The sequence below is a fragment of the Saccopteryx leptura genome, chromosome 12 (genome assembly GCF_036850995.1).
Source record: "Saccopteryx leptura isolate mSacLep1 chromosome 12, mSacLep1_pri_phased_curated, whole genome shotgun sequence".
In the NCBI taxonomy this organism is placed as follows: domain Eukaryota; kingdom Metazoa; phylum Chordata; class Mammalia; order Chiroptera; family Emballonuridae; genus Saccopteryx; species Saccopteryx leptura.
The window spans coordinates 27,068,213-27,090,586 of NC_089514.1; positions in this window are offsets into that span (position 1 = coordinate 27,068,213).

A 22,374-nucleotide genomic window follows, 5' to 3' on the forward strand; every position below is an offset into this window, starting at 1 on the left:
TAGAGACTGAAATAGCGAGACAGAAAACGTCTTCATGGCTAGATCATTTATTTGATTGGTTGAAAGTCATCTATCTCTTTGCTAACACTGCAGAGAAGGTAGGAAGGCCAAAATGGTACCCCGAACACCTGCTGTGTATTTGATTTTCACCTGCCAATATTCCTCAGTTTAAATGCTGTCATCACAGAAATCTTAGCAGCTGTCAGTTGATTGTCATCTGTCAATATTCTTCAGATGACATGGTGTCAACTACAAAAACTTCAAGCCATGTGATAGAAATAATGACATTGTCTCAGTGTTTTTCGTCTAAAAAACAAAATGATTTGCTTTACTGTGACATTGATTTTCCAAAATTACTTTAAATTAGCCCTGATATTTATGTAAAGCAAGGAACCATGTTGTTGTAAAACATTCTCTACTAGTACCGATATAAAAGAGTTAATTACTTTAGTGGTGTTCTCCAGGCGATTTGATAAATTGTGCCAGCCACCCTGGAGACAGGGAAGCGGGAAAGACAGAAAATGTTCACATTTGTCTAACAATGTATATACTTCTGTCCAATTTTACTTATTATTTATGATACTCTGTTTCTCTTTTGCAATTTCTTTATTTTTACTGGTTTGTACAAATTGCTTCTTATTTTCCCCCTCTCTCATTTAACCTTTAAATAATTGGTGATTGCAGTGTTATGTGACACAGAAAAATACAAACAGACCAATGGAGCAGGTAGAGTCCAGAATATATGCCACCAAATAGGAGAATTTAGTATGTGATGAACATTTACTTCAATAGGAAAAACATGGTTTACTTAACAAAGGATTCTGGCACAATTGGTTATTTGTTTGGAAGAAAATAAGTTTAGAAGCCTACCTCAAGTCATATACACAAATAGACCAGATAGATTAAAACTTAAATTTAAACATTCAAAATCTTAAGAGAAAATGTAGATTACTTCATGTAAAAGTTTAAGATTGGAGAGCTTTTATTACAGATAGGATACTTAGAATCTATAAAAGAAAAGAGACATATACTCAAATATTTATAAACTAAAACCTTTTGTATAAAAATTCCTATCTACAAACTCAATAAAAATTATTGATTTGGGAAAAATTAAAATGCAAATGAAATATAAAGGTCTACTGTCTATAACAAACAAAACCCTTAACTAATAAATAGAATTATTTTAAAAAAAACCCTATTTAAAAATACCCCATTAAAATGTGTAAGTTAACAATTTAAATCCAACTTTTAAAATAGTCCTATTAAAAATGTGAAAAAATAGTTGACTCTGTAATTGATAGAAGAGAAGATTCAAACCGCGGCAAATCACATTTTTAAAGAATCTAAGGTTTACAATTTGGTAAATGCAACTTAAAGTAACAGTGAGAAATCACATTATAACCATCAGATTGGTGCCATTTAAAAGGTGCAAGTCCATCTCCTCTGATGGGGTGTGGAGACAGGGCTCTCTCTTACTTTGCTGGTGAAATGTGACTCAGAATGCAATATGGCATTGTTGACTAAATATAGAGGTCCAGATACCCTTTAATCAGCAGGCCTACTCTAGAGAATTGAGCCCACTGAAATAAAAGCATGGGTCTTTAAAGATTTTTACACAAGGAGTTTACCGCTGGACTATTTCTAGTGCGAACGAGCTGGAAGCAAGGTGAATGCCCATGAATAGAGTAATGGTTCACTGGATTATGGTACATGATTGCTATAAAAGATTGTGTTTCAATAAAAGGTGTAGATTGGGTCTTTGTCAGTGAACTTGGGAAGATTTTCAAGTGAGAAGAAAACATAAGAAAGAGGGTATAATTAATTGTCTCAATTTTAGAAAACAAACACTGACCAAAAACGTCCCAAATCCCTGTATGGGTGGCTATGTCTTTCTATATTATTCTTTTGGCATGGAGAAGGTTATAAAAATCACACAGCAGGGTGCTGACATTGAGAGGTGATATGAAGTGATGATGTGCATGGACTTTGGAGTTGGACTTTCTACATTCAAGTCCTGGCTATGCATTTACTACTGTGTGACATCAGAGAAGATACTTAATTTTTTAATGTCTCAGTTTCCTCTGTGTAAAAGAGGAATGATGGTAGAAACTACCTTTTAGGGATATTTATAAATCTGTCTAATGTAAAATTAAGTTCTCTGTCATCTATATCTATCTATCTATCTATCTATCTATCATCTATCTATCATCTATCTATCTATCTATCTATCTATCTATCTATCTATCTATCTATCTATCTATCATCTATGTATCTAACTTAATATCATGCTGGTCCTATAGTAAGTGTTATCAGCGTGTGGCTTATATAAGTTTGAGTAAGATGGAGGAGGAGAGAAGGAGAAGAGAAGCACAAGGAAAAAATTAGCACAGAGAGGAAAGAAATCAGAGTCCTTATTTGAAATGGTTTGGTTCTCTGAGTGCCCACATTGGTTACCTAACCACATCTTTTGCCAGCCTGTTCTATTAAGTTTCTGACAGACACTTTTAGTCTCAGCACTGCTTTCAAATCCTTGTCCCACGGATTGTCAGAGCCTGAGGCATGAGGGACAAGGGTACTTACATAATGGACTAGAGCTGGCCTCTTAGAGCACAAACTAACTGACTCTTTAACCTGAATTCATGGGAAAATTACTTGATGTTTCTGTTTACCTTGGCTAGCCAAACAGTTTGTTTTTCCCTTAAACCTCATCAATACATTCCCCGTTCCTTCCTTTGGTCACTGAAAGGGGACTGGTGGGAAGGTGAAGGGAATAGGAGTTGCCTTGTGGTATGTTTTCATTTCTTTCTTCAGAGAACCTTTTTATGCTGAAGTCTGATCACTGTCATTTTTCAGGAGACAATTCTTCATGGATCTGTAACTGTTCAGAACAAAGGCACTGACAGCTTCACATTTTTCAAATCCTTCTTGAGGATGTTTGTATCATAAACAATCTGAGAAGACAGAGAGATAGTGTTTCCTTCTCCGGCAAAGAGAAGATTTGTTTCCTGTCCCTATAATCAAGATATCTCCCTTCAGGACAAAGGACAGATTTGCTTCTAGTTCATTGTAAAACATTAGGAGTTTCCTTAAGTCAAGGACACAAATCCACTGTGTGAGAAGCATAGATCTGGGTCGCTACACATTGTCCCTAAGGTACTTGGTGTTAGGAGAATTGATGTGAACATGAAGTTCATGCTACTTGCTGTATGTACCATGAGTGATGAAGTTCTTTGTCTCTAACTCAAGAGTCTCATGTCATCTAGCATCTATGAAACGCTATGAGGCTAATATGTTTGCTTGGAAGGAGGGTATAATCCCAGACCTTTCACAGTTATTGACACCATTCACTATAAAACCCATTTGTACTTTGAGATGAGATAATGTAGGTAAAAGCTCATGTAGTTAAACTCTAGGAACAACTTTAAGATTATAATGAAGTAGAGAAAAATATATAAATATTTTCCAGTTTTCTCTTGAAAAATATAGTTTATATTTTGAGAAAAAATTTGAATTTTGAAAACATTTGAGTTCTTGCAAGGTTGTGAGGGATTCCCCAGGACATGATTAATTTTTAGTAAGTTTTATTCAAACTTTCAATGGCCATACTTAACTGTGAGAGAGACTGGGGGTGTTATCTTTGGACAGGTAGAATGTGCTCATATAAATTTCTATTCCTATGTAAGAATGGAGAGCATTGGAACACAACTGGTAGTCAAACTGACGACGTAGGCTCTGTATTTGCTCTGTCTGAATTATTTCACTTAGCATAAAACCCTCTAGGTCAATCCATGTTGTTGTAATTGTAAGATTTCTTTTTCTTTATGGCCCAGGAATATTCAATTGTCTATATGTACATTTTCTTTATCTACTCATCTATGGACGGCCATTAAGGTTACTTCCATACCTTGCCTGTTGCAAAAAAGGCTGCAAGGAACATAGCCTCTGGTTTAGAGTCGTTAATAAAACATCTCAAAATAATTGGTCCCAGAAATAGAGAGGGCGGCATAGTTGAGAGTTGTAGATCAGTTCGACTCAAGAATGAGTTAGAAGAAGATATTTGGTTATAGCTTAACTGACAAGGACTTGAAGGTCATGATACATTTCTTGGATGATGAAGACAATGTGGGTCTAATTAAGTGACTGAGCTGTGGGGCTCTTTAAGTAAGTGCTTTGCCATATTTTTCATATCATATGAATAATACTAAGAGCATGGCATTCTAGGATAAAAGGGGTGGCAGCATGTGGTTGGTGGCAACTGCCAAAGCATTCCAGCCACTGTCATCCACCCTGAGAGCATCTACATCTGTCACCTGTACACGTAACACTGTGCTTATCACACTTTTGGGACAGCTGTGTGCCCAAAAGCATGCGTGGAGCTGTATTCTTAGTCAAGCTATGAAGACCTATGAAGACAGAAGACAGAAGGAGTCAGAGATTGGACATAAAATGACCAGGGCCACTACTTCCTCAAATGGGAAAGCATGCACTAAGGTCAGGCTACTTTAGAGAATTTATTCACTTTTAAGTCTGGCCATTACCTGACTGGCTTAAAAATATAATTTGTCAGTGGATCAGAAATAAATTTGCCTCCAAGGAGGGCACACATAGAAGAAACTAATAGAGATTGATGAACAAAAACCAGAAAGCCAATCTATTAATTTATTTTGGGAACTGAATGCACTGAGAGGTTCCAAAAATCATGGTTGCCAATCAATACATTTTTCTCCCCGTGACAAATCTCATACTGGCAAGTTATGATCAGATGGTTGCTCAGTGAGGCTGGGGTAAGATCAAGGAAAGGGCAGTAAGTGATCTGTGGGCCTGAAACTCTGATTGGTGGATGGGTTAAGATACTCTGTGCTTTGGGGAAGGGAGGACATACTATTAGCAGTAGAATCTACCGTTGTGACCTGGAAAAAGAATTATTTATATATTCATTTACTTCAAGAAATTTACTTTCTATTTGTGAAGACCAGATTTACAAATAAAACCAGAATAGAGCATATTCCAGAAAACTTAATTGGTATAATACTAATTGTGAAAGCCTTGACATTTATTTAGCAGAGGACAAAATATAAGCATTATATTTTAACCTGAAGCCCCTAAGAAAGGTAAACTTAGGAGTAGAGACCTTTAGTTAAAAAGTAATAATATAATAAAAAGCAAATACACACACCGCACACAGAGAGAAATACACGTACACTAAATGTTTTTATTTTGTAGACAGATGTGGCTACTTACTGCTAACTAGTAGTATCCTTAGAACTGTGAGAAATTGGGGTTTAAGAAGAGAAAAGTCAGAGGTATAGAGACTAGAAATCATTTTTGAATGGCTGGACTAAGTTATAAGAAAGTTTCATAAACTGATAATAGAAAATTGGGGGGGATGACACATACTGAACAAGGCCTTAAAGCCATCAGAGAGATGCATAAATGTATAGATTAGAAACTTGACTTGATTTTTAGTTAAATAATGATAGTAGCAAACAATTGGAAAGTGCTTACATTGGTCAGATACTTTTCACATTTTACACACATTTTCCTCTTTGCAGCAGGTTTATTTTACACGTGAGGAAACTGATAGTTAGCGATGTTAAATACTTCCAGTATTCAGCAATGATTTTCTGAGCCAGCCATGGTTCTGGGTGCTAGGGATACATCAGTGAGCAAGGCAGACAGGTTCTGATCTTGCGGAACTTGGGTTCTAATGGGCTGTTGAAGCACAGAGCAATGTGTCCAAGTCCAGGCTGTCTGCACAGAAACGCATGAACTAACGCCTTAAACTGCTCTGCCTCCATAAAATAATAAGCTCCCTTTTAAAGATGAAGTTGCATATTTTAATCATGTCATTGTTTATCCAGTGAAATGAAAAAATCCACATTTCCCTATAAGAGCCAGTCAAAATGAACTGGCATGAGTGAACTCTGACATACAGCACAGGGTTCTCCACGGTCTGGGAAATCAACTCCACAAGTAGCAAATCTGATGTGGAGACGTTTCTTTCCAAGTGATCCATTGCTTTGCCATGTCTTTTAGTTCTTTCATAATAAAGTTCACTGGAGGTAGTCTTTCTTTCATGTGTAATTCATACTGAGTGTAATCCTACTTATCACAATGCCTTTCTCTACCTCCAATGACTCTTTTTAAAGAGAGCTGCCCCTCAAAAAGCAGTTAGAAAGTCTAATGTATAAGTAAGGACCTGCATGGACAAATAGTCATTTAAACTGGATAGAGCTTAAATTCCAAATGTATCTCTCCAGTGCATTAGTTCTTTTGTAATATTTTCAAGAGACATTACAATTTACCAGAGAGATTTACTTTGACTAAAAAACTACTATTCATCTAAGAATAAAGGATCTTGAATCAAATTTTAAATTAAAATGTAGGAATAATGGTTTATCTTTTCTGAAAATTGTATTTTCATGTCTTTGGAGTTAATTTTAGATATTGGATACTTTTTTATTTTTGAGTGAAGGGTTTCTTTTTTCTTTCTCTAAACAATTCATTACAAAAATAAAGTAACCACTTACTTGATTATATAATTTATAAATGTTTCTACACTCCTAAAATTTAAGGTGTAATTTTATTTTAGGAATATTGAACTTTAGCATTATGTTTATGCTGTTAATACATAAGCAAGTTTTTGTTTATTATATTTACCTAAAACATAGCAAGTTAGACATTCTACACAGCACCATATAAAACAGTTGGAAATGATTAACTTCAATTAAAATAGAATTTTGACATTGGTTTTCACATAAGTATTATGTACTGAGATGTAGAATAAAATATGTGTTCAAGCCTGACCTGTGGTGGCGCAGTGGATAAAGCGTCGACCTGGAAATGCTGAGGTCGCCGGTTCGAAACCCTGGGCTTGCCCGGTCAAGACACATATGGGAGTTGATGCTTCCAGCTCCTCCCCCCTTCTCTCTCTCTCTGTTTCTTTCTCTCCCCCTCTCTCTCCTCTCTAAAAGTGAATAAATAAATAAATTAATTTAAAAATATGTGTTCATTTTTTTGGGGGGGCTGTGAAAGAACTTGACATCCCCCCCCAAGAAAATTTAGAATTTCCTAATGATCTGTCAGCAAAAAATCTCCCCAAGTGAATTTATATATTGAGTTCTAAAGTCCTGAATTGTTTGGACAGCTCTTTAACTGTATGTATCATGGTGCTTTAAATTTAATATTCTCTTTATTTCTTGATTTCTAAGATCTATAATGATTTCAAGCACCATCAAAATATAGCCCATATATCTATAAGCCAGATGTGCTTGACAACATAAAAATAGTGGATAAAACAAAACAAACAAAAAGCAACTGCGGAAAGTCAGTCTCAGGGAAAAAGCTATCATTATAACTTTCTCAATGAAATTATATGTGGAGTTTCTGTATGTTTGTACATGTGTACTTTTTGGGGAAAAGAATTAATAGCTAGCTCTCCATGTTCTCAAAAGGATTTATGACCCCACAATGTCAGGCATAAAAATCTGAGCAAATTAAACCTAAAGAACTTTTTCTTATGCTTTCCTCAACAACATATAACATTCAGTTTAAGTAAATCTTAATTGTAGTCTTCAGTGGCAAAGGGGATAGAGATGAGGAAGGAACTTGCTATTGAGCAACCAATCACAATCTTACCCCAGATGTCAAGTGTTGGGTATATATGTATGTGAGTTCATCAATTTTTTTAGGATGAGCTGGTGCTTTAGCCTGCATCCCAGCAGCTTAGGCCTCTTTAGTAGAGAATGCGGACCACAGTGAGAACTTTCCTGTTTTCATGGACAGGGTTAGAATAAATGAACCTGAAAATGAGAGACACTGAGTGTTTGTGGGATCCACATGCTGACCAATAATATGCCATAACAAGTCGATCCAGCTCATAATTTGAAAGACTATGGACTTTGGAGGGTAACAACCTTGATTTAAATAATCAAACATGCAGATTTAATATCTTTTAATTTTAATTCCCATATAGTTTAGCAGGCAAAATAATATCTATCTTGAAGATTTACAGTGATAAATAACATGATGCATGGGAAGGAACTAGCAATCTTTCCAGTACCTCAAATGATAACTTTACCTTTCTTCTTCATCTGCGTCTGTTACATTTTTAACATTTAAAGCATAAAGTCAATTTAAAAACAAAAAAACAAAAAGCTGGTGTTTTTCTATTAAAACGTAATTAATGTGGGTAATGGAGAAATTTGGAAAGGAGCAATATTCATGGGAAGTCTGCAATGACCATACTGCTGTGAGGTAGTATTAAAATTAATCAATTTCCATCTGTCTGTGTTTGGCAATACCACTTGATCAGACACCACATATTATTTCTGAAGAGCATCTCCTGCTGCTGTTGCACTGTCTGCTGGTTTTATTGCTTGCCCAAGAGAGATAATATTTCTTTTGGAAATGTGAATGAATTGGTTAGAAAAATGATTTCCTTGTAGCTGATTCTGTAGGACAAGCTTACTTGATAACGAAATATTTTTGAGTTGTTGGGGTCTAATGTGAGAAAACAATTAGATATATCACCACCTTATATAAAGAAACATTTGTCTTATTAAAGAAGTTGCCAAATAATAAGTATTAGCAACTTCAGAAGAATGTACAGGGTTTAATGCTTTTGTTAGCAATTAAAGCATCTGTTCACTTATATGAGAATTCATGCACTCACTAATTTAAACAGTATCTATTGAGTGTCTACAGGATGTGAATCATTACTATTTCTTCTTTTTTAGGGTAATATTTGGAAAAATATAAATTGGAATATTAATAACTGAAGATTATATATATATAATCTCAACTGATTTCAATTTAGTTCATTAAATTGAGCTGGAAAAATACTAAATGTTGTGCACACAGCTGGAAAATTGGATAGCAGCCCTTCTCTCATGGAATATTTAGGAGGAAAAAAAAGCAAAGTACAACACTCTGTGTAAATTGTGATGAAACGTGAACAAATGGACAAGGACAGAGAAAGAGCTTGAAAAGTAAAAGCAATTATTATGTTAAGTAAGATGGCCGATGTTTATGATATTTATCTGAGTTTTAAACTTTGACAATACTACTATTTTGGATTAAATTGTGCCTCTCAAAATCCCTAATTTGAAGTATTAAACTTCTGAACCTTACTTAGGAGGTGACTGTATTTGGAGGTAGAATCTTTAAAGAGGTAATTAAGTTAAAGTGAGGTCATTAGGTCGGGCTGTAATGGAATAGGACTGGTGTTCTCATAAGAAGACAGAATTAGGAAATAGACACATGCATAGGGGAAACCATGGAAAGACACAGGGAGGAGATAACCATCTATAAACCAAGGACAGAGACCTCAGAATAAATTAACCTTGCTGTCATCTAGAGCATGGCCTTCTGGCCTCCAAAACTATGAGAAAATTAATTTCTTTTGTTTAAGGCACGCAGTCTGTGGTACTTTGATAGGGCAGCCTTAGCAAACTAATATAGATGGTAGAACAAATGATTTGAAAAATCTTGAAAAAGATCCTTCATATTGTTTATTAGGTGTTTGCAGCCCTGGGCTTCACAGCTAATTCTCCCACTTGTTTGTGACCTGCAAGTCATACAACTTTGTTGAAATCAATCTACCCACCTATAAATCAGTAAGAGTATCCTTTCACCATCTGCTAGTTTAAAGGATCAAGTGATATATGATTATAAAACATCAAGAACCGGACAAAAGAAGATAGATCTTGATGTGGTAAAAGACAATATTTTTGAATTTCACATAAATGTTCATACTCTATGCCCAACTCCATAATTTTCATAAAATAATGCTTTTTCATGGAAGTCTTTAGTAGGCTTATACAATTAATTTTTTTTAATCTCACAACTGAAATTAAAATGGCACCCTAATTAATGATTTATGTAATTTTGATTTTCTTGTTCATGGATTGTTTATGTTTGCTCAGTGACAATATAGCTTCTGGAATGAGACCATATTACTCCACAGCAATTCACCTCTACCATCTTCATCTCCAAGCAAGATGAAATTTAAAAAAATTTAAAATCTAGGTGGAATAGTGCTTATTTTATTTTAGTTTTTGAAAGTAAGAAAGAAAAGAGCTATTATAGGAGCACCATTGCAGAGTAAAGCCAACGTTTAGTTTGGTTTGCACTTCACGCACAAATATGACATGAAAATGACAAGTGCAAGAAATCGTATGAAGTTCAAGAATGAGAGAGAGAACGGAAGAGCTTGCTAGAGGTGTCTGTCCAGTTGGCGGAAGTGATAAAGGGCAAGCGAGCACTGGGCAGGCTGGAACGATGCCTCAGTTGTAGGCAAGGGAAGAGTGACGCAGGACAAAATGAACATTATTTGAATGTGGAACCCAAATTACGGTGGGTAACCTGATCACTTTCTTTGAACGCATTTTTCTCTTAATCTCTTATTTTTCTTTTTTCTGCATCTGCTCTTTTATTTAAGAACTCAGCGATTGACCTTCATGACTTTGTTTTCCAATTCGCATGCAACTATCACAAATTGAAAGAGTGACATCTGAATTCTAGCTCACAAGGGAAGAACATTTTTACTGTAGGCATTCAAATAGAATTGGCTGTTATTAATGACATATAGCCTCTGAGAGGTTTCATTCCTACTTGCAAACCAGGTGGACCCAGAAAGTAACATTTCAAACCGGGCAAGCAAAAACATCTTGTTGCTATTAGATAGTATGCTTTCACAAACCAGGCATGACTGTTCCCAGAGATTAAATGGCCTATTAGTGATTTGCAATTTACTTAATAAAGTCTACTAAATAAATAAAATCAGAAAATCAAGAAATCACTGAAGACAGGAAAGTGGAAGTCTAATGAAAAGTAAATGTATTATCATAGATATCATTGTGGATAAATCTCAAAAAGATAAGGCTGACAGAAAAAAGTTGTAAGATGATACACAAGATGTAATTATTATGATGAAAATATTTAAAAATTCACAAAATATTTTAAAATATCACATGTATATCTGTGGTAAATGAATAACAATATGCATGGGAACAATAGCACAGATATTAGGGTACTATTACTTTGGGGGAGAAAGGATTTAGGGTAAGTAGAGCATTAGTTATACTTATATCTTGTTTATACAAGAATATTAATATTTTATATAGAATCAGAATAATCTAGTTATTTGCCTGACCTGTGGTGGCTCAGTTGATAAAGTGTTGACCTGGAACTCTGAGGTCACTGGTTGAAAACCCCGGGCTTGCCCAGTCGAGGCACATATGGGAGTTGATGCTTCCTGCTCCTCCCCCTTTCTCTCTCTCTTCTCTCTCTCTCTCAAAATGAATAAGTCAAATCTAAAAAAAAAAAAGTAAAAAACAATTCCAAAAATTTTAACTCAGTGATAGTGATGACCACTACCAATAAACTTTACAAACTTAGTTTGTGCATTTTTGTAAGTTCTTAATTTTGGAACAAAAAATTACAAGAAATGAGAAATAATGTGTAATACACCTTCTATGAAAGGCTGTGGAGTAGTTCAGATGCCAATGTATGAAATATAGTTTGTGAACAACACAGTACAGTATCTTATTACTAGTTATATAATGTAAAGTCTCCTGTAATGAAGCTGGACCCTTTCCCTAAAATTCATTATATATTATAAACTCTTGCTGATTGTTAATCTGGATGTTAATATTTTTGCCTTTGCCCCTATTTTAATGAAATGAATGACCTATCTATCACACAAACTAAACATCAACTTTTATTGTCACCAAATAAAAAGAAAATTTACACTCTCAAAAAATGACTTATTCTGTTGCAATAATACAATGTGCCATGCTCATTATTTTAAATATCCTAGAAAAAGATATTACCAACTAAGCACCATATATTTATATTTTCCAAAGGTAGAGCTTTTTTTCTGACTCCATTTTTAGAAATAGATTCAAATAAAAATTTGTTTCTGGAAAAAAAATCCACATTGATTTTTTAACCTAGTTCAGAAAATAAACATTAGAAAAGAGACTTTTGCCTGACCAGGTGGTGGCACAGTGGATAGAGCATAGGACTGGGATGTGGAGGACCCAGGTTCGAGACCCTGAGGTCGCCAGTTTGAGTGCGGGCTCATCTGGTTTGAGCAAAGCTCACCAGCTTAGATCCAAGGTCACTGGCTTGAGCAAGGGGTTACTCGGTCTGCTGTAGCTCCACAGTCAAGGCACATATGAGAAAGCAATCAATGAACAACTAAGGTGTCGCAATGAAAAACTAATATTGGTGCTTCTTATCTCTCTCCATTCCTGTCTGTCTGTCCCTATCTACCCCTCTCTCTGACTCTCTCTCTGTCTCTGTAAAAAAAAAAAAAAAGAAAAGAGACTTTTAACATTTCTGACATATTATGAATGTGGTAATTAAAGACCCTAAATTAGTACTGACACTTATCTGCAGGCACTTTACCTTTGTTCAAAATACTTTCCCATCGCTAAGATACATTCCTATTTCTTAAAAAAAACCAAAACACCCTGGGGATATAGGATAACATATTTTCATATGTCAAAATCAGGTAATAGGTTCATGAACACTTGAAATATTTGAAAATTAAAATTAGAATCTCAGTAATTTGTGGTGCAATTTGCCATACATAGCCATTAGTGTATAAGCGTGCCTGTTTCCAAAGCGGTAAAAGAAACATACTCCTTAGAGTTTCTTCTGTACATTTGGATATGTGTAGCTGTAAAGTGAAGTGATACAATGTAGCAGAAATGGTCAGAGCATGAGCCTTGAAACCTGACAGATCTAATGTTCAGTTTCAACTCTAACATTTAGTAGTGTGGGGAAATATAGATAGTTTACCTTCTTTCAGCCAACATTGTAGTGTAACTTCTTTAAGCCTCAGTAAAATGAGAAAGAATAAAGCGACCTACCACCTGGGGGAGTTGTAAGAACTGAATATGATAATATAGGTCAATTGTCCAGCCAAGTAACTGATAATAGAGCAAAAAAATAACTGGTATACCTCTATGTCTATCAATGTCATTATGGAGGTTTTTATTTGTGTTTATATATTTTTGGAACAGTTCTCAGCTTTTAAAATAATTTAATGGTGTTTTGTTTTTTTAGTAAGATGCCAATATGGGAAATTAATGATAGTTAGTCATTCTCAATAAGTCCTTTACAAAAGATGGTTCCTGACCTAATTATTTCTGTGATGACCCTTCTTGTTTCATTTCTACTTCTGCATGGTCAAAATAATTGTTTCTTTCCAGATTGTTCAGAAAAGATACAGCAGTATCCAGAGTGTGTCCGACATAGAAAAAGTTCCTCAATAATTTTTACCAGCTATTATGTAGTTTCCATTACAGAATATCTCTAAGGCTGATTAGGACTTTATGACTATAAATCTTGATAATAGTAGTCTTCAAGCTTGAGGGAATGTTTAACATCTTTATTTTAAAATGATTCTGAAGAGGTCAATTGATTTGATCGATGTCACAAAAAGTCACAGGTAGAGCCTGCTCTAGAACCAGGTCTCTTGACTCTTGCTTTATTTTTTGAATTTTTAACTAGACTGTTAACAAGTACTCATAAGTATGCATAAATCCAAAATTGTACATGAAGAAAGTGGACTGTGGGCCACTATAACATCTTCTATGAAAAATATATACTTCAAAGAAATAAACAAAGTATGTGATAAGATTGATTCTAGAGTTTTGTGTTACAATGAAGGAAATGGGGCACAATTAGTATGGGTGAGAACATGAAAAAATGAAAGACTGATGATATTATGGAACAAGTTTTCTGCATGGGTTCTTTTTAATTCTTAATTATAGGTCCTTAAAAACACTTTCCCCCAAACATAAAGCACTTTAGGAAATTATTTAATATATTATGACACATTCCATATATCACATAAATATAACTTATAAATACATAATATAATATTGCAATAGAATATGTTGCACAACTATACATATATAACCATATTTAAAATAGCAAAATTGTATTTGTTTTATGTCTTATGTTATTGTCAGAGGAGTTTGAAACAATAAACTAGTAAGTAAGAAGTAAAGTGTATTGCCTATTTGAATGAATCAAATAAATTGTTTTCTTTTTCAATTTTATTTAGAAAATTAAATTTAATGGGGTGATATTAATCGATATTGAGTGCATAGTTTTCAGGTAAACATTTCTATAGCATTTGAACTGTTGATTATTTTGTGTACTCATCACCCGAAGTCAAATCATTTTCTGCCACTGTATATTTGTCCCTATTTACTCTCTTTCCCCCACACCTTCACCCATAGCCCCTCCCCCTGGAACCACTTCACTTTTTAAAAAAAAAATTTTTTTTTTTTGTATTTTTCTGAAGCTGGAAACGGGGAGAGACAGTCAGACAGACTCCCGCATGCGCCCCACCCGGATCCACCCGGCACGCCTACCAGGGGCGACGCTCTGCCCACCAGGGGGCGATGCTCTGCCCCTCTGGGGCGTCACTCTGCCGAGACCAGAGCCACTCTAGCGCCTGGGGCAGAGGCCAAGGAGCCATCCCCAGCGCCCGGGCCATCTTTGCTCCAATGGAGCCTTGGCTGCAGGAGGGGAAGAGAGAGACAGATAGGAAGGAGGGGGGGGTGGAGAAGCAAATGGGCGCTTCTCCTATGTGCCCTGGCTGGGAATCGAACCCGGGACTTCTGCACGCCAGGCCGACGCTCTACCGCTGAGCCAACAGGCCAGGGCCACTTCACTTTTATCCATGCCCATGAGTCTCAGTTTTCTATCCCACCTATGTGTGAAATCGTGTAGTTCTTAGTTTTTTCTGATTTACTTACTTCACTTAGTATAATGTTATCAAGGTCCATCCATGTTGTCATAAATGATCTGATGTCATCATTTCTTATGGCTGAGTAGTATTCCATAGTGTATATGTTCCACATCTTCTTTATCCAGTCATCTATTGAAGGGCACTTTGATTGTTTCCATGTCCTAGCTACTGTGAATAATGCTGTGATGAACATGGGGCTGCATGTGTCTTTAAGTACCAATGTTTTTGAGGTTTTTGGGTAGATATACAGTAGAGGGATTGCTGGTTCATATGGTAGTTCTGTTCTTATTCTTTTGAGGAACCACTATACTTTCTTCCATGATGGTTGTACTAGTTTACATTCCCACCATCAGTGAATGAGGGTTCCTTTTTCTCCAAAGCCTCAATGTCCTTGTTATTACCTGTCTTCTTGATAATAGCCACTCTAACAGGTGTGAGGTGGTATCTTGTTGTTTTGATTTGCATTTCTCTAATAGCTAGTGGTGATGAGCAATTTTTCATATATCTTTTGGCCATTTGCATGTCTTCTTAGGAGAAGTGTCTGTTCTTTCTAAAACTGAAATAGACTCAGAACAGGACTTGTGTTAAAATGCAGCGGTCATCTATATTTTAGAAAAGCTTACTAAGTGAATAACATACTTTTTATAGTTTGAATGGCATTTTTTTATTTACAACTGTGTTTGAATCCAGAATATACCAATTTATTACATAATAATAACCCAGCATTTAATACAACAGAGAGAACAATATAATTATAAAAAAAAAACTTTAGGACATAGCTTAGATTCACTTCAAACCAAATCTGAAGGAGGAGAAAGAGAACTGAGTTTGACACTGTGGAGGTGATGATTTTGGAGTTCATCCTTGTATGTTTAGATTGTCAAATGTTTGTGCCGATTAGTCAGATTACATAGCAGGTTACTGAAATGTCCAGAAGTTAAAAATTAATTTATTTATATTTATCAATTAAATTTATTGGGATGACCTTGTTTTGGAGTGGGTGAAACTTGAATTAGGATTTACACTTTTATGTTGTGATATCCTTTTATCCAGTATCAAAGGTTAAACCCCAAAAGAAAAGGTCATGGGCTTCCACGGGACTCGGTGCCTAGCATTTCTGCCTCTCCATATTTCTTTTGTGCTACAGCTTCATTTAAGTTGTGCAATGCAGTTCAGAACTACCTTATTCTAACGTGTTTCCTGGCACAGTTGATCTGTCCCGGCTTAGGATGACTTCCTGCAGAAGACAGACATATGCTTGTCCAGAGACTGAGGTTGTAATTCGTATTTCATTGAATGTTTGTAAGATGTACTATTATTTTATTTACTGCTAAAAAATATAAAAGGAAACAATACTGTTAGACTATGATGCCTGTTGTTGAAAGAGCTCTCTTAGTCTTATCTGTATGTCAGTTTTTAAAATCAGATGTCATATGTGTGCCTGTATGAAAAGGGAAATATAAGTGAAATAACTTGGTTAAGGTATTCCTAATAATTGTTTCCATTTAAGCATCTGACATTTGAATCACTTTTTGCCAGACTTGTTGGTAGCTGTTTTTATTTCCTTCCATACAATACCATCCTGTATCATGTCAAACAATGGTGATTCAGCATTTCTTGAGAGTTCTCTGTGATTGTCTGTAGTATTCTCTTTTAAGCTGCTGTGGATTCCCATTCTGCATATTTTTGATACATATGAGCAGTCATTAATCATCATGTTAGACTTACTGCCTGGCAGTGGTGAACATGAGTAGGCCAATCACTCTATTACAACTACGGCTAGCAATTATAAGACACATCGGGAATTTGGAAATGTTAACAGGGTAAAATACTTACATCTTAGAATTAATGAAATATTGATATGAATGAAGTTCAAGAGCTGTCAGTAGCCATTTTTCCAGTGTGTAGAGAAAGCTGGTCTATTGCAAGACAGAGAAATGAGGCCATGGTTGAGACAGAGGTGAGAGATGTAGAATGCATCTTAATGACTCTCAATCCCCTGGTTCTTATAGTTCCTGGGAACTAACTTTAACTTCGCTCTTTTCTTAACTTGGTTGTTCTGTGAAATAGTCTAGTGCCCCTGCCCCTCTAATGAATTTCCTTCATGGCTAAGGTATTTTATGTTGGGCTTTGGTAACCTGTACCCAAAAGAATTCTCATAAACACTGTTATGTAGTATTATGCTTATAACAAAACACTTCCTCTTTTTTAACTATTCATCCATTCAGAATAGACAGGTAAGTTTGCCTAAAGGTTATTCATAGTGTTCACCTAGACAAATAAAACTATAGACAATAGGAAAGGATTTCATTGTTGAGAAAGGTATCTGTTGGTAGAAATGACAGTAGGAGTCTTGGTCAAGTTGTCTGGGCCACATATTGTGAAGCCAGTTCCCCTATTGTGGTCCCCAAACTTTCAAAATGTATTTTCTGGGCCATACTAATCTCCATGCTAGATAGAATAAGCAAAGGAGTTGGAATTCTATTACTATCACTCTGTTGACCTGGAAATAAGGTGTGATGTGACAAATTTAGTATAAATGATTTCCCACAGGATTGATACAGAGGAGCAGATGGCTTTGAGAAAGAACTGTCATCCAAGCAGTCTATTCACTGTTTAGCCAAGTTGGCAAAGACGGGTAAACAAAGAGATACATTCTGTTAACAAAGCATTCTTTGTGGCCTCTTTCTGTCCTTGAGATACTCAAAGTTAACGCATGTGTGTCTGTTTTTTTCTAGTAAATACCTGTTCCTTGTTTGTCTTTTTGAATATAACTGAAATCATTTTCATGGAAATTTTTGCTAAATTAATTTCCTTGAAAGTAAGAGAAGCCCTGGCCGGTTGGCTCAGCGGTAGAGCGTCGGCCTAGCGTGCGGAGGACCCGGGTTCGATTCCCGGCCAGGGCACATAGGAGAAGCGCCCATTTGCTTCTCCACCCCTCCGCCGCGCTTTCCTCTCTGTCTCTCTCTTCCCCTCCCGCAGTCAAGGCTCCATTGGAGCAAAGATGGCCCGGGCGCTGGGCATGGCTCTGTGGCCTCTGCCTCAGGCGCTAGAGTGGCTCTGGTCACAATATGGCGACGCCCAGGATGGGCAGAGCATCCCCCCCTGGGGGGCAGAGCACCGCCCCTGGTGGGCGTGCCGGGTGGATCCCGGTCGGGCGCATGCGGGAGTCTGTCTGACTGTCTCTCCCTGTTTCCAGCTTCAGAAAAATGAAAAAAAAAAAAAAAAAAAAAAAAAAAAGAAAGTAAGAGAATTCTTGGCATTCTGTTTCTAGAAAGGAAGAGAAGCTATGTAAATGTTGACTGAACAGAAGCTTTGCTTGATTTTGGGACTAATGTTTTCACTTGGGCAATAACTACACTACAGTATTTGCAGTCTCTTTGCACATGGGTCATAAAGGTGGTGAGCTCTAGTGACACTCCAGGACCAAGGTGAAACATGTATGACCTAGAAGAATTTTCTTTTCTGAGGCTTTTTATTCAAAAGTTAATCCTTTTTAGACTTTGATTTCTGCTTCTATTAGATGGGGAACAAAGTCATACTTCTTCAACAGACAATTTTCTGGATTAACCAACCTGTTGGTAAAATGGTTTTCTATTTTGGGGATAAATATATTCATAATGACAAACTGCTATTAATACCAAGCTATTGTGAATTTATTAATTCTATATATATATTATATACACATACATACATGCATGAACTGATTGGTTTAGAGAAAAATGTCAAAGAATGTAACTCTTTGCTCAGAAAAAAAGGTATTCTTACTGCTAACATAATTAATTTGCAGAGAAGGGTATGAAGTATAATTAAGATGAGGAATCTGAGGGAAGAAATGGTTTGTATCCATGGTAAATAATGTGGGAGTGTTAGCAGAGGGGCTGGATATGTGCTCGCTTGCTTGCCTGAGTGTGTACCACCATCACACTATATGTGCTATCTAATACAGTGCTCACTAGCCACGTGTGGCTTTTGTGAACTAAAAATGTGACTAGTACATAGAGGGACTAAATTTAAATTTTTAATAAATTAAATATTTTCTGTGTCTATGTGTTTAATTTTTGCTTAGCCCCTTAGCCTATTTTACCTAGTTGCCCAATGCTCATCTACTCTGACAGCTGTTAGTCTGTTCTCTGTATTTTTGAGTCTATTTGCACTTTATTTGTTAGTTTATATTGATGACTAGAATCCACAAATATGTGAAATCATATGGTACTTGTCTTTTTCTGACTGGCTTATTTCACTTAGCATAATACTCTCCAGGTTCATCCATGCTGTCACCAAAGGTAAGATTTCCTTCTTTTTCAGGACTGCATAGTATTCCATTGCGTAAATGTACCACAGCTTCTTTATCCACTCATTTACTGATGAGCACTTGAGTTGTTTCCAAATCTTGGCTATTGTAAATAACACTGCAATGAACATAGGATACATATATTTTTCCGAGTTAATGTTTCAGGTTTCTTTGGTTATCTTCCAGAAATGGAATTGCTAGGTCACACGCAGTTCCATTTTTACTTATTCAGCAAATAGTATTAGGCAACCACAAAATACTAGGCATTCTTTTTAGTTGATGGGGTAAGATACTCCAGAGGCCAGAGTTCCTGTCCTTATAGAGCTTGCATGCTATTGTGAGGCAGAGCGTGGAGATATTTGTGCAAAAATAATCAAATAAACAAGTAAATATGCAATATGTCTGATGATAGTTGCTGTAGGAGAAGATATGGTATGGTAAGAGGAGTGAGGAGTATTGGACATGTGGGTTTGGTCAGGCTGGTTCTCTATTATATAGGATGGCCAGACAAAGCCTCATTGTCAGCAAAGACCTGAAGATGGTGAGGGAGTGTGCCAGGCAGATACAGAGAGGAGTGTTCTAGTTGAGGGAAGGGCAAAAGCAAAAGTCTTAAGCCAGAGTATAATTCATACGTTAGAACATCAGAAAGGGGCCCAAAATGGTTGGGGCAGTGTGAATAGGATGAGTGAGATGAGGAGGGGCAGGGAGGGCAAGGGAAGCTTAGTTAGTCAGAAACAAGTTAAGGGACCAGAAGTCGTAGATTCTAGTAAGATCTTTGTCATTTGCCCTGCGTGAATTTGTTTAGAAATGTGTCATGATCTGATATTAGGTTGAACAGCAGTAAAAAAATCTATTCAGAACAAACTAATACAATTTTCTACATTCTTCTGTGAACTCATTAACTACTTATACTCCTTGTAGATATTATCTTGTATACTTGTCCGGGAGTTTAATTTTGCTCTTAGGGAAACGGAAGTAGCTGCCGCAGGGGTGGGTGTGTGGGCGTCACAGAGGCAGACGCCGGTGCCGCTGATAGAGAGATGGCACACCAGACTGAGCTTGAGGGGAGGAGCATGTCCTGGGAGAGCTCTCTAAATGGCACAGGGAATGCCATTCTAAAGGCCATCCTTTTGGACTCAGAGTTCTTTCCTCTAAAGTAGTTTGTTTTGATTTAACACACACTTACTTAGTATTTAGTACTTCCCAGGCCTGGTTCTAAAGGTTTAACAAATATTAACTAATGAATCCTCTTGACCACCTTTTGAAGTAGGTTCTATTATTATTCCGATGTTGCAGATGGCGAGCTGAAGCCCCATTTGTTGGGGGTTTGACAAGGCATGTGGGCCAGTGGTCAGTAGACAAAAAATTCCTTCTTGGGTGAGGATCTAGAAAAAGACAAACTGTCTTTTAGGTTTTACAGTGATTGTCTGCACTGGGCTAAACTATGTGGCAGTATTATATGAGACACTTTCTGAGAGAATTGACAGCCCAAAGACAGAATAAAACATTGAAACTAATATATTAAAACTATTATATTAAAATTCTGACTGGAAAAATTACTTTGAGCCAGAACTGAAGCTCTAGTTCTCCTACAGACCCGTTGTTAATTACGATCAATGATTAGCTTTTGACCAGTGAATTCAGTGACAATTCAGCTGTTTTGCCAACTCGCTCAGTGCTTGGTCCTGCTTGCACACCTGTCAGAATCTGTGCTCCAAAACACAGTATAGTTATAGGATTGGAGCGCTGCTTACTGTCCAAACTCTTTAAGGCTCTAATCTTAGTGCTTTGAACATGCCACCGCCTTCCCTGAAGTAAAGAAAATGTCTTCTAATTGGGGCCTGACTTTCGAACAGAATGATTTGAAAAGAGAGGCCATACAAAAGAAAGAGTAAAGGTTATCACTAAGGGCCATAATAAAAATCTCTTAAGAAAATAAGATATCTGACTATATATGGTGCTGGGTTTTCTGCCCAAAACAGCAGAGACCTTGCTTGGCAAATTAGTGTTGTGGGGACATAAGGGACGCAGGTCTAACACGAAGCAGAGAACTGAAATGTGCTACTTTCCTGAATGCCACTGCGTGGGTGTCTCAGAGGACCGAGCGAGAGGAAAAGAATTCAATAACTTATGTATGTTCTACTGATATAATTACATTTATGACAAGATGACCTTTCCTGTGTCTGACCTGTGGTTGGCTACTACTGAAATGTGACATTATTTGTCAAAACCGTCTGGTTTCGGTTCTAACCTTTTTTTACTCTTTTCATTTAATACCTTTTCTTTCCTTAATGGAAACCCTCATCGCTTTGTTGCTGAAAGTGGGTGATGTACTGAGGGAATCTGTGGTAAAGACTGCTAATTGCCCCCCAATATCTGCTTCTTCTCTTCCTTTCTTCACTTAAATTCCCTGAATTTCAGCGGATCATCTGTTTGCACTAACGGTGACCACTCTGGGCTACTTTCTAACTCTGTTCCACGAGACTCTGTTCGGTGGAGTGTTAGCGGAAGTGATATGGGCTACTTGGAGGCCATGACCTTGAGAGGACACTGCTTGCCCTCTACTATCTTTGCCTCTTTTTTTTCAGATGGAAATGTAGAGGTGAGAGATGAGTCTGCTCAGCTTTTAATGGTACATGAGGACACGCAGTAGGTATATCAGCCAGGTTCTGGCTGGGAAATGGACACCGCCCTCGGGATCCAAAGCAGAAAAGGACCAATTGCAATGAATTAAGTACTTACAAAATAATCAGAAGAGCTGGCAGAGTAGCAGTCCGAGAACCATCACAGGACGATTGGTTTTAAGTTCCCATCCTCGTGCCTGCGAGGCAGAGGACAGTGACTGCTGCTATCTCCTCTCTTGTCACCCTGCCTGCCTCACGCTGCTAAAGAGAAGCTCTGGGAACATGGTTTCTGCAAACACTCCCATCTCTTGGAAATTGAGAGCCGCCAGCGTGTCTATTGTTCGTAAGGGAATCTCTGTCCCCTTTCCTCCTTTCAGACCTCTCACATGTGCATCGTGTGGGCATAACCAGTTTCATAACCCTGCTGCTAGGGAGTCTGGATAATTTAGATATCTGCTTCCTGGCCATTGTAGCAAGGAGGTGGGAATTAGTCCAGTCGTCAATAAACAAAATCTAGAACACCAAGTCATGACAACAAAATAGAAGGTGTCTGGGACCTAGACCCTGTGGAGTGCCCAGTCAGTCGTTAACTATACACCAGGAGGTTAAATGAGAAAGAAATAAACTGTCACTTTGTTTAACCCACTAGTATTTGGGGTTTTCTGTCACCTATAACTTAA